Raw genomic sequence first — 11,064 nt, 5'->3', positions numbered from 1 at the left:
TCACTGTTACATGTACTGTATACTGAATATAATCTTAAGACACCAAACCATAATTGTTACCTGGGTAGGATCAATGCAAATTGTGCTGGAAGTTTGGAACAGGTAACTTTTCGTCATTTAATATAGGAAAAACATTTTTAGCTCACCTGGCCCGAGGATTATAAAACAGCTAGACTTAACAAGGCCCAACCTGGTTGAAAATTACGAAAACGGACTGATAATTTGTTTTTTTTATTTTTGGAAATATATTTGTATGTATTGTGTTAAGAAAAAAAGAATGAAATTTTTATCACCTAGCTTGCATTTATTGTAGTGAAATGGGGGTAATATTTCAAAATATGGACCATTTTTCGTGATTCTATACACATACCTGATTTTATATCATAAAACTACCTAAAAGACAAAGGAATTAACAAATTGAAAAAGAATAGTAAATGATGAAATGTTATGTCTTTCACATATATTATTTTTTACTGTGTCACCGTTGGGGCTTGCGCAGTCAGAACTACAATAGTTTTACCATTGTTTACCGGTAACGAATATTTGCCAGTATCGAACATTTTTTAAAATTGAAATATTCAAGAAAAACATAGTATCGGGTTTAAAAAATCTTACTAGGTATAAATACAATAAAAGGATAAAATTGCAGTGGCGGATCCAGAAGTTCATGTGGGGGGGGGGGGGGTTTGAGGCCCAAAGGGCCGAAGGGGGAGGGCATGGGAGGGGGTGTACTGAGCAGCACCGTAACTATGCAGTTTTCTGTTGTTGGTACCTAACTACATTGTACTGTGATCTTGTGACTTCACTAGATGCACAGACTACCCGATCTCTGAGGCACTCTCTCTGTTGATTACCTGTGTATTGTGTGCATTCAAGCGGAAAGAGATTTCCTGTTACGTAGTGGATGTATATTTCACAGTTGTACAAACAAAGGGTTTATGTTTATTAGAGTCTTATCAATGCAACAAAATGACAAAATGACACTTGTAAAAAAAAAATCAATGAGCGGGGGGGGTTTTCCCGAACCCCCCCAAACCCCCCTGAATACGCCCTTGAAATTGTCATTTTGTTCACGCTTCTTCTTGTAAACCACTCAAAACTGAATCTTGATATTTTCAGGGATGATAAAATATCTCTTTGAGTTATGCATGATGTCTTGATTTTGCATCCATCACTTCCAGTTGACACAGGAAGTGATGCTAAATTTTAAGATTTTTTGAAAAATTTAACCATTTTGAATAAAGGTAATAAGAACATATGTTCACATTCATAATCATCAACGAAACGCATCCATTGTAATAACTTCCGGTGTAAACAGGAAGTAGTTAAAAAAATGAAACTTTCTCTTTTGAATCAAAAGAAATAGAATAAAATGGTTTAAATTGGGAAATAATGCCTGAATTGTGTAAATTAGTCATTAATGATGTCACTTCCGATCAAAACAGAAGTAGTCAGAAAATGCAAATTTTTGCAATTTTTGACATGTTACTATACATAGTTAATTTATGGCACAAGAAATGTCTAACCAAAGTTTCCATCCCTTGACATCACTTTCGTTCAAAACGGAAGTAGCCAAAATTAGCCTTTTTTGCAGGTTTTGATGCAAAATTAAAGATAGTAAATTTTAAAGTCACTGGAGGGCGCCTTTACTCATTGCTTTCTCTTGTTGACGTAATTTCCAGTCAAAACTGGACGGAAGAGTTTAGACCTACTCGTTGCTTTGCAATGAGCTTTGCTCTTGTTATTTCTGTGATAGGAGAGTATCGGTTTTTGATTTCAATGAATGGTATTGCCTTGGTAAAATAGAAATTTCTATGAAATCCTTTGTATTTAAAGCTACTCTTCCAACAAATTTGGTCTGATTTTAGTATAACTTGGCACAGAAGTAGACTACACTAAGATTACATAATTCTGGTTATCGTTGTTTGATTTCAATCAACAGTGTTGCTGTGGTTACTAAAAATAAGAATTTCCGTAAAATCCCCTCAAAATTCTACTTTTCCTACAATTTTGGTCTGATTTCAATATGACTTGGCACACAAGTAGACTACACTAAGATGCATAATTCTGTGTATTGGTTTTTGATTTTGATGAGTGGTATTGCTGTGGTTACTGAAAACAGAAACTATTGTGAAATCCTTTCAAAATGCTACCGGTACTCCTCCCACAGTTTTGATTTCAATGTAACTTGGCTCATTAGTAGAATACACTAGGATACATAATTCTATATATCAATTTATGATTTCGATGAATGGTGTTGCAGTGGTTACTAAAAATTAGTTTTGGCAAATCGGGTGATTTTTAATAACTAGTTACTCGCTTAATCTTCAGATCGAGTACCCAGTTACTTGGATGATTTTTAGGTCACCTGAGTCACTCAGTTGACCTATTCTATCTGTTTTTGTCTGTCGTACGTCGTTCGTCGTCAATCAGTTGTAAACTTTTGAGCATTTTTAGTTTCTTCTCTGCAACCACTCAATCACTTTCCACGAAATTTGGAATAAAGCATCTGTGGGTGATGGGGAATGAAAATTGTGATTTTCATTGTGCCTGGGGTCTGAGGGGTGGGGCCAAAACCACTAAAATTAATGCTATCTCTAAAAATCTTCTTCTTTACTCCTTGACATCAAGCAGTCAAACTGTTAGAATGAATGTAATGACCATTGAGTCCTCTACCAAAATTGTGAAATTCATGGCCCCAGGGTCAGGAGTTCTTGTGCTAGGATGGGGCTCTATTGATTAAATAGTGAAACTGCATTACCGTAAATCTGGAAATTTTTACGTCAATTTTATTTTGCGAATTCGGGTCAAAATGCAGTTGATTAATTTTTACGTTTCAGAATTTTGCGAATGACCACTGTTTTGTTTACATTTTCTTATTGGTAATTTTTAATATTTTTAAGAAAATATTTTTGCGAATGCAATGAACCTGCAAATTTGCTAAAAATTTATCTACAGCAAAAATTTCCAGATTTACGGTATTTCTTTAAAATTCTTCTTCTCTGCTCCTGGGTATTAAATAAACTAACTTACCGTAGTAGAGAGTTATAGTGAGGAAGAATGCCTGTTCCAAAATTTTGAATTCTATGGCCCCAAGGTCAGGGGTTCTGGTGTTAGGGCTGGGCTCTATTGATTATATAGTGAAAATTCATTAAATCTTTGAAAATTTTCCTCTCTGCTCCTGGGTATTTAGCAGATGATCTACCTAATATATAGGTATGATGAGCAAGGGCCATTCTTCCTGAATTGTGAATTTCAAGGCCCCTGGGTCAGGGGTACCATAGTGGGGGTCTACTTATATACTGAAAATGAATTAATTGTTTGAAATCTGCTTCTTGGTATTAATCAAACATTTTTGATAAGCAAGGGTGCCTCTTCCAAAATTGTGAAATGTGTGGACCAAGGGTCAGGGGTTCATGTGTGGTAGTGGCACTACTGATTATTGCTGAATAATACTGATTAGTTAAAATGCTTTTTTTTGTTCCCCTACTCTGTCTGTGGGTATTAAGTAACCAAACTATAGACATGCTAAGTGTATAGTTATGATTAGCAGTGGTGCCTCTTTCAAAATTGTGAATGCCATGATGTCTAGTTGAAAACATGAATCAAATTCAATTGTTGGAAAGTTGTTGCAAAATGCTCAGGTGACCTATTAGGCCCATGGGCCTCTTCTTTTGTTATAGTTTCCGTATTTATTATTAATCTCATCCTTTTGCATACTGATAGAAATGAATAATAAATGTTACATGAACTTTATTTACAAATACAAACTCCAAAAAACACAATATCTTTAAAGAATTTTGATTGTCACTCGAAACGGGGAATTTGTTTTTGTTTAAGAAAATAATTTTATTGACACCTGAAGAAGATATATGATCAAGGAGAATTAACATACCCTGTAGCACTTTTCAATTACTGATTATTTTTGTTTAATTTCATTCAAATAACTGGTTATCAAATTATTTTTCAATATTAGGCGATTTAGCATATTTGTAGTTCCACCCATATACGACAACTCCGATTCACATAAATTGCATCTGACAGATTTTGAGTCAGCTGTTCTTTAACAATATTTCCACGTTTTAGATGTGGCGGCATCTTATTAAAGTATGTTCCTCTGACTAACACAGGTCTAAATGAGGTAATTATAACTCAGGTCTTCAAAACGTGTACCACCTGGCAATTAAAGTCATCAATTAAACTAATCAAAACAAATCGATCCTATTTGTGAACCACTGTGACTAGGGTAAGCCTAACGGTAATTAAATTAGGGAAATGTGTCAATATACATTTACAAATAACAAAAAAATTATTTTATACATATTTACTATGAAAAATGTATTTTTATCCAAGTATCCAAATAGCAGTTTTACCAACCCATACTCGCATCGTTCGACGGTTAACCAGGTACTCATTGCCAACACTACTAAAAATAGAAATTTCTGTGAAATCCTTTCAAAATGCAACTCTTCCCACAGTTTTGGTCTGATTTCAATATAACTTGGAACACATGTAGAGTAGTAGACTATAGGATTTGGATGTAAACATGATACCCCTACCTAAATGAAAGATCTATATCTTTCATATTACACATCTATTAATCTATTTTTGTAGTATTCCGCAGACATTTCAGTGACTAGTTGCATGCAAAAATTAAAGTAAAACTTGGACATTTAATTTTTTGTCACTTATCGGGAGCCATATGACACCTCATCTTTTGTTTTGTAGAATAATTTGGATATATCTGATGTTTTTGTGATTGCAAGGGTGATAAGGGGATCTTAGGCCTGAACACTAATTTCATGTATATTAGCTAGTTCTAATATTAAGAGCCTGCTAAAAGGACAATAAAAGGTGGATTTCAATGTTATTTGTTGACTCAGGTAAGCTGAATGTGGTCATTTTATCTCTTGATTGGCTCCTATAGATTTGTAGAGGACCTGTGATAGCAATAGAGATGCAACACGTGTAGTGTTCATCTATTTATTGATCTCTACAATCAATTATCATATTCACAAATCTATAAATGTAGATTTTGTCTGCTGGGTCAGAACAGTGATCAAAAAGTCCATTTTCCAGATGTTAGATAAGGAGGGATAATAAAGAATGGAGTGGACAGGAGGAGTATAGGCACGCAGTGGAGGTTTTCCAATAATTTTCATTGATGCAGTAGTCATTGCAGGCCTCTCAGCCGACAGAAGTGATTGAAGTTGACTGAAGCAGATGTACAAAATTTCTTGTAAACATGCACACATAACAGCCACTGGAGTAGACATCCATATGTTTGATTTTTATTCTCTGTGGGACCGTGCAATTAAACTCTAGGTAAAAGTGAATACAACATTAGTTTTTTTTGTGATGGATGAGTTAATGAGCTGATCTGAATGGTGGATTCTTGTATTAATATTTCAGTGTGAAAAGCAAAGAAAACAAACATCTTTTCCTGGAGGCTGCTGTTTTTTTTTTATTTTTAGGTTAGATGTGTGGAGGAAGGCAGCAAGAATTAACTGGAAAAAGGCAAATTAAGAACGGCAATGTTATTGATTCTTGCTGTAGAGATCATTTGTTTAATGATTTTTACAGAAATGTGTTAATTAAAGAGTTGGAGAAAGAGGGACCAGCAGCATGCACATTTGAGAGGAGGAAGAAGATTAATGCATTAATTTCTTTCATCTTTTCAGAGGGAAACATGATGTAGTCTGGATTAAACAATTCAAGCTTTGGGACACAGATGTTCAAATTGAAGTAAGTCTTGCCAATTATTTTCAGGTAAATACAAATGTATAACTTCCATGTCTTAGAGACAGGTAGTTAATTGTAACTCTCTGTTTACCACAATATGTCAGACTTGATTCCGGTAGGAATGCTTATTTGTATACTTGTAGAGGTAAGGGGAGGCACTTCAGACTTTTGAATGAAAATAGAACTAATAAAAACAAGTGTAGCTGTATTTATGAGATAATGTAGATAATTAATAGTACTATTAGCATGCCTAATTTAGCAGTAATCACATTTTAGCAGCCTCCAATGGTTTCTTTTCCTTCAATTCAAATACATGCCAATATATGATTAAAGTGGATGGATATAGAAAAATATACTTATGATACTGGTGATCAGTGGCAAAGGCGCTTTAAATTTTAAGTACACCAACTATCATTCATCTTGATATTATATTGAAAGCATTCCATGTCGTGTGGGTTTAGGTTGGTTCAAATAATTTCCCTTTTAGAATTTATTTGATTTTTAAAAAAAAAAAATTAAAGTAAATTTTGCCACTGAAAAGATTTTTAATTCAATAGCATTTACTCATGTAACTGATATTTTGCCATTAGCATCTATACAAATGCATCACTTAATTATTATCAAACTCATATGAATATAATGGCAGTGCCCATGTTTTGCTTTGGAAAACCCAATTATGTGTCCGATCAGAAATTAAAATGGGAGGTGCACAATGGCAATATGTAATAAAGATTCTATGAAAGTTTCATCAAATTTCATTCATTGGTTATAAGAGGAGTAGCAGATAAGAGATGGATAACCGCAAAGTGTAAAGGAAGGACAGGCCTTGGGTATAATAAATAATCTTTTCATAGTGTTTAAGTCTATGACGTTTTTTAAAATGAAATATATTTCTGTAACTATACAATCAAAAGGGCAAGAGATTTTGTATTGAATATTATACAATTATGGAATCTTTCAGCAGTGATTAATATAAGTTTGGTAGTCACAAGAAAAATATTAATTACATATTGACCAAGGCAAAACTATAAGCCAATGGGGTATCCACCTAGCATTCTCTCTAAAGTCTAATTTTTTTTTTCAAAATACCATGAACAGTCCCTGAAACGTTCTACTTTCCCACCTGAATGGTGAATGAATGGTGAACGAACGGTGAGTGAACGATGTGCGAACGCTGAACGCAACTTGGTGAACGGTGAGTGAACGCAGATCATGAACAGAGCGCGAACGCAAGCGCAAAGTGAATGGTGAACGAACAGTGAACGCAAGATGAAGGATTTATTCGGAATGCCTCCAATCTTTTCCTTGCATTGAAATTATTCTATTATTCTATAATTCTAAATTCAAGTGCTAGAATATAAATAAACACTAGATAAATAAATAATAAAAACAATTTTTTCTGCACATGCATATGTTTTAAATCGATATTTTAATAACACAATTTTACTTGCCGTAAAACGTGTGTAGTATAAATATAAAATTAATCTACTTATATAGTAAATATGCTTATTGTTTTGACTAATAAAATAATGTGGACTGTAGAAGATAAAACTACTACTTATAGAATGAATTAATCACATTGTACCTGGTTGAAACAACCGTACATGAATTTCCGTGCCAAGGCGATTCTGAGTAAAATAACAGATTTTTTAAAAATTACAAATGTGTGTTGATGTATTGCATAAATATATACACTTGTATTTTAAAATTCTTATGCAAAATATTAAAATTCTATGTGTCATTTTTATTCTTTTATGATGATTTTTTAGTTTACTTCTTCATGTATCTGTAGATATTTCCCAGCCGTGATTATACTTGGACAAGATGATGGAAAGAGGCAATCAAATTATTTGTTATAGATTAAATTTTCAAAACTAAATAAGTAATTTGTTGTCATAGATTTTATTGAACAGAGAAATGTATGAGAGAGAGAGAGAGAGAGAGAGATACCTCCTTCGTTCTCAGATATCTGTTGTATCAAATAAAAATTCTTATTATTTTTCCTTAATTTTCCTAGCAGTAAAAGTAATCAATTTTTTAAGATTAACAAATCAATTTTACAGTATTCATCGGCTTTTGTTTTCCATCTTCAAGTTCACACGGTTCACAGGAAGTCCACGTGCTTGTCCTGTCAATCAAAATCATTTGACACAGTGGAAGTGTGGAAATCTCGTTTCACCGAACATGCCGAAGACAAAGAGTCACTTAGTATTTTCGAGAAGTTTAAATATTTTTTCCTATCATTTCTAGATCTGATTTTCACATTTCTGAAGAAAAAAAATAAATAATGGGAATATATACTTGGAAGGATTAAGTTTGAAATTGAATTTGAAACATATTCCCTGTCACGGCACATGTATATTTTGAAATACTATTGTTTAATACTGTTTTGATGTTTGTTTTAAGACTGATTTTCTTGTGCTACAATACACATTAAATATTGATTAAAATATACTGAAAATACTAACTAAAAATTTGATTTCGGGAAAAGGTGCCGGGGGGGGGGGGGGGGGGTTGTTAATCAAACATATATTTAGGTACAGTGATGGAAGGAATTTTTCCCTCTCTAATAATAGACTTAACGTAAAGTAGAAAAATTCTAATGTATTACATTTTTAACAGTTGGTCTTTTCTAAAATTTAAAATCACACTATCAATTTAATTAGCTCTAAAGATATTTAATTAACTGAATATCTGCAGTGCTGTTCATAATTCTCAGACCTACATGTAGTTCTAATATGTTTTCGTGCATTCTTTTTAAATATGTGTTAGAAGTATTTTTTTGTGTGTGTATTCTTGTCTTGTAAAAGACTTGGATTATTATCCATTCATTAACAATTTATTGTCTTTTACATTACAACAAAATGTTGCTGTGCTTGAAGCATTTGTACATTGCCCTTGTTTACATTTATTATTATAGCATCATTCTACATACATGTACATGTAGGTACTTAATGGATTATTTTCTATGGAAATTTCATGAATAAAGTAACAGCTAAGTTATAATAATAGGAATATAAATATAGTAGATACTTTTTACAATGAAATAATTATTCTAACGATATCTTAGCTATTTAATAAAAAAACTTGTAAATCCTTACCATCAAAAAGATAGGAAAAGGTGCCGGGGGGGGGGGGGGGGGGGGGGGGGGGGGGGGGGGGTTCTTAATCAAACATATATTTAGGTACAGTGATGGAAGGAATTTTTCCCTCACTAATAATAGACTTAACGTAAAGTAGAAAAATTCTAATGTATTACATTTTTAACAGTTGGTCTTTTCTAAAATTTAAAATCACACTATCAATTTAATTAGCTCTAAAGATATTTAATTAACTGAATATCTGCAGTGCTGTTCATAATTCTCAGACCTACATGTAGTTCTAATATGTTTTCGTGCATTCTTTTTAAATATGTGTTAGAAGTATTTTTTTTGTGTGTGTATTCTTGTCTTGTAAAAGACTTGGATTATTATCCATTCATTAACAATTTGTTGTCTTTTACATTACAACAAAATGTTGCTGTGCTTGAAGCATTTGTACATTGCCCTTGTTTACATTTATTATTATAGCATCGTTCTACATACATGTACATGTAGGTACTTAATGGATTATTTTCTATGGAAATTTCATGAATAAAGTAACAGCTAAGTTATAATAATAGGAATATAAATATAGTAGATACTTTTTACAATGAAATAATTATTCTAAAGATATCTTAGCTATTTAATAAAAAAACTTGTAAATCCTTACCATCAAAAAGATAAGTCCTTTCACTCCAGAGTTCCGAATGACAATGAAGACTGAACGATAAGTGAACAGTGAATGCAAGGTGAACGCAAAGTAAACGGAACGAAAAGCAAACGGCGAACGCGAACGCACGTTGAACAGTGAACACAAAACTGTGAACGGAGAGCAAACGTTAAACGCACGCTGAACGAATGCTGAACGAATGGTGAGCGAACGGAAAAATGGGAAAGTAGAACGTTTCAGGGACTGTACAACAGTTTTTTCATCTGAGCCAATTGTCTTGTAGTAAGGTATATCTTGCCTCGTGATAAGATGAATAACTATGGGTTTAATGCCAAGAAAGGACCTAACTTTCACATATACACAGGTGCTTATGGACAGGACCCCTACCCCCCTGAATATACACCCCAGGTCCAAGGATATTTTTATTTATCTTCTTAGCTCACCTGAGCCGAAGGTTACCGGTATAAAGAGCTTTTCTGATTGAGATTTGTTTACTGTCTGTCATTGTTGTCATTAATTGTTGTAAAATTTTCACAATTTCATCTTTTTCTCCAAAACTACATGACCAATTTTAGCCAAACTAGACACAGAGTATTTTTGGTTAAGGGGATTAATTTTGTTTAAATGAAGGGCCACACCCTCAAATTGGAAAATAATCACAAAATAGCAAAAAATAAATGGCATCATTAAAAAATCTCCTTCTCAATAACATAAGAAAAATAAATGGCACCATTCAAAAATCTTCTTGACTTCTCATTAACCAGTGGGACAGAGAAGATGGAGAAGATGAAACTCATGTGATAGTGAACATTCAAGTTTGTTCAAATCATGACCCCCTTGTGTAGGGTGGGGTCTCAATGGGGTATCAAAGTTTAACATAGAAAAACATAAAAAAAAATCTTTAAAAATCTTTTTCTCAAAGACAGCAAAGCTGTCTTTGGTCATAGTTATATGGAAACATCCTCTGAAAGTGTGGATTGAAGTTTGTTCAAATCATGACCCTCTGGGGTAGGGGGGGCACAAAGTGGGTCAAAGTTTTACATAGGAATACATAGGAAAAATCTTTAAAAATCTTCTTCTCAAGAACAGCAAAGCCATGAATAGTCGTAGTTATATGGAAGCATCCTGGAGTAGTGTAGATTCAAGTTTGTTCAAATCATGACCCCCAGGAGTAGAGTGGGGCCAAAATGGGGTATCAGTTTTACATAGGAAAACATTGGATAAAATCATAAAAATTCTTCACAAAGCCATGATTGCATGATCATCAATTTTAAAGCATCATTAAAATGGATCATAAGAATAAACAACAAAGCCATTATGTGTCATATTAATACAAAATCATTCTTAGGAAGTGTGGATTTAAGTTTGTGCAAATACCCCCCCCCCCCCCCTTTTCCTTCCTAGAATCAATATTTTTATTAGTTCTACCAGTCAGAGACCAGAAGAGCTTAAATGTGATAGTAATGCGTCCATCGTCCATCCATCTGTTTAGCTGTCTGTAAAGTTGTAAACAATTTTTAAAAATTCTACTGCTCCTACAGTTTTGGTCTGATTTCAATATAACTTGGCACA

At 33.3% G+C, this 11,064-nt stretch overlaps 1 protein-coding gene across 4 annotated transcripts in view; it reads left to right on the top strand.

The window, feature by feature from the left end:
- Positions 1-16: 16 nt before the first annotated feature.
- Positions 17-11,064, top strand: part of LOC134278752 (cubilin-like) — a 123,469-nt gene continuing 112,421 nt past the window's right edge. For 2 of the 4 annotated variants that reach the window (XM_062761043.1, XM_062761039.1), the window contains exons 1-2: positions 4,985-5,325; positions 5,682-5,745. The gene's annotated coding sequence lies outside the window, so the exon portion shown is untranslated. Of the gene's footprint in view, positions 103-4,984; positions 5,326-5,681; positions 5,746-11,064 lie in introns of those variants that run through there. The other 2 variants (XM_062761040.1, XM_062761041.1) reach the window with 2 other exon arrangements.

Source organism: Saccostrea cucullata, unplaced genomic scaffold (assembly GCF_032062105.1).
Source record: "Saccostrea cucullata isolate Sc308-1 unplaced genomic scaffold, CSIRO_AGI_Scuc_v1 ctg909, whole genome shotgun sequence".
NCBI lineage: Eukaryota > Metazoa > Mollusca > Bivalvia > Ostreida > Ostreidae > Saccostrea > Saccostrea cuccullata.
The sequence above is the reverse complement of the archived record's forward strand: the minus strand, read 5'-3'. Positions and strand labels throughout refer to the sequence as shown.